Below are 2,902 nucleotides of genomic sequence, written 5' to 3'. Positions count from 1 at the left end.
ACTCTCCATCTACGATTTTGAAATTCGTTATAGGCCATCCAGCAGAATGGGTAATGCAGACTTCTGCTCTCGGTTTCCACTTCCCTCTGCTGTTCCAAGAAGTATTGACAAGGACTATGTAAACAGTCTGAACTTCACCGATGAACTACCAATCAATTTTTTAAATATTGCTGATGAGACAAAAAATAAGATTATATCTTGACAAAAAATATAAAATATCTTAGACAAGGTTGGCCAGAGAAAGTGGAGAAAGAGTTAAAAGATGCGAAATCTCAAGTAGTTGTGCCAAAAACTTTACAGGAAAATACTTTAAAACTACTTCATGCAAATCATGCCGGAATAGTTAAGATTAAACAATAAGCGCGTAAAACCGTATTTTGGTTTGGTATAAATGAGGATATAGAGAAATTTGTAAAAAATTGTACAATATGTAATCGAACTTTAATAACTCCCAAGAAAAAACTAGAAACCTCATGGATACCTACTGTGTAGCCGATGATAAGGTTTGCGTCACACGCTATCATTCGCGGATGACACGACTGCATCTCAGGCAACACTGTCAGCAACGGTGAGTCGACAAAGATCCTCGCATTATGGTGCGCTCATATTCGTGCTTCATTCGATAGGCAAAAGTGCAAGTGTTCGGTCGGTAGCGCTCGCACGCTAACTTTTGGCTACCCCTTAAAGGCGTAAAATTGACCCGTTATTGAGAACCTTCGCGATCTGTCAAATAACGGGTCATTTTGACGAGTCAATATTACCCCTTATTCCGAACAAGTAGCGAACGCTTCAAAAAGGGTAACTTTGGAACTTGTCATTTGGTACGTTACTTTTTCCATCGAATTGTTTGTGCAGAAAGATTTTGGTAAGATTTTCTTATTACAAATTTATGTTTCTTTAATATTTATCTTAATTAATTTTCATTCAGATCTGAACATCAGCAGGCCGCGGTTGAGGACCCGTTAAATCCAAATAAAAAATATTCAACCACAATTGATGCGGTTAAGAAAGTTTTTGGTAAGTTGTTTAATTTTTATTTTCAATTTCAAATTTTAAATCTCATCTTAAATCATCTTTTATCTTTTTAGGGACATTAAACACGATGGATGAACCACAATACCGGCCCAGGAAGCATCGGAAAAACATCAACATTTCGACGAAAAAAAAACATCTTGTGGAAAAAAACAATATTGATGGAAAATATTGAAGTGTTAATGATTCAAGACAATTAAGTGTTCAATTATTGGCATTTTAACAAACAGAATGGAATATTATTCATTTGGTTTGATTTTTTTCTCTGCAAACGAAAATGCTTTTAGCTAATACACAAACCTCCACCAAGCTCAAGCGTTTCAAATAAGGGGTAATTTTCATCCGCTACAAGCGTTATCATACTGAGTACCCCCTAAAAGGGTAAAGTGACTCTATCCGTAAAAAGGAGTTATCCCAGTCTTATCGAATAACGGGTCATAAGTATTCGTTAAGGGGTAGCCAAAAGCAGGTACTATCGGCTTCTGAGAAATTTTGGGGGCAAAACACTAGCGCCAAAATAAAAATTACGAGTAGGGCTTTAACCATTAATTAGAAAATTTTAACAGCATGCTTTGAAGTTTTGGTTTACACCACAATCGATTGGAGCTTTGAAATCAAATTTTTTCAAATCCCTGTCTTCACAATTCGGACGAAGAGCTGGAAGTCTGGGTCAAAAGCCTCGAACGGGATTCGGAGAATCGTGAAGAAATCACCGGCTTAGATTGTAAGTATTTTGTTAAATGAAAGTTCGATAAATTTCGATAAACTAACCGAATGTTAATACGCTTCCAGGTTTTCTCAAAATAACACCCACTTCTCAGAAAATGATACTGGTGAAAACCAAATCTTTGCCAAGGCAGTGGCTATTCGAGACGACGACGACGGAGATGCATACAAATATCGTCATGACAAAGTGAATCCACGTTATCGAAGCGTACCCTACCAATCTCGTTGCCCCTTGCGAACGCATAGACACTGGCGAAACGCTAAAGTCGGTGTCGTTCCCCGAAGGAATGAAGGATGAAGTGCTAAAAATCGATCCACATCCGGACGAAATGTCGTCACCATACAAACCGCCGGCAGACAAGGCTAATCCTCGACCACAATTCCACTACCGGAATATGCCGAGGCGTGCACGAAAATAATGATAATAAATAACAAAGCCAGTTTAAAAATGTGTGTCCGATAATAAAGCCTTTTAGAAATTTAATTTCTTTTTTGTTGAATTTATATGTGAGAACTTTCCTTTAAATGGTGGGAAAAGTCTTTTACAGTTGGCATATCAAAATTGAAGATTGAATATTTATATTTATATTTTAATTGTTCATATTTTATTCATATTTGCTTATTCATATTCGTACAGAACAGCTGCAGTTCGTCATCACATCCAAATAGGATAAGGTTCGGACCACGGTTTTTAACACATGATGCAAGAACCTGTTAGAACCAGAAAAATAAAACTGCAAAAGTAATGTGTTTTCAAGCTTGAATGCTTGAATGTTGGAAGCTTGAAGACTTTTTCGCTGGTGGCAGCACCGTAAACAAAAAGTTGATGTCCCAGACTACTTGTTCGAAAAACTATTCAGCCGGGTATCTTGATAGAATAGAATATCTTTGCCAAAAGTTAGCGTGCAGTCGATTTTTAAGTGTTAGTGTTGTCAAAAGTGGAATAGTGTCAGGCTTGGCAAATATCATCACGCTCTTTTTTTTGACGTAGAATTACGTCTTACGGCAACACTATAGGGGGGCAAATTGAAATTTGCGATCGAATCTCGCGTCACGAAAAACGCCTCTTTCAAAGACATCCTATCTAAAGGATTATGACGTCATCACCAAGCCAAAACAAAAAAAAGAGAAAAAGAAAGAAAAC

The 2,902-nt window shown here is 37.2% G+C and overlaps 1 long non-coding RNA gene across 1 annotated transcript; it reads left to right on the top strand.

Annotated features, from left to right (window-relative positions):
- Positions 1-605: 605 nt before the first annotated feature.
- On the top strand, positions 606-2,512 carry LOC129756713 (uncharacterized). The gene is made up of 4 exons (XR_008739518.1): positions 606-865; positions 929-1,017; positions 1,089-1,756; positions 1,825-2,512. It is a non-coding gene; the product is annotated as an uncharacterized LOC129756713 (long non-coding RNA).
- Positions 2,513-2,902: the final 390 nt, after the last annotated feature.

The sequence above is a fragment of the Uranotaenia lowii genome, chromosome 3, assembly GCF_029784155.1.
Source record: "Uranotaenia lowii strain MFRU-FL chromosome 3, ASM2978415v1, whole genome shotgun sequence".
Lineage (NCBI taxonomy): Eukaryota > Metazoa > Arthropoda > Insecta > Diptera > Culicidae > Uranotaenia > Uranotaenia lowii.
This window is presented reverse-complemented; position numbering and strand designations above follow the sequence as displayed.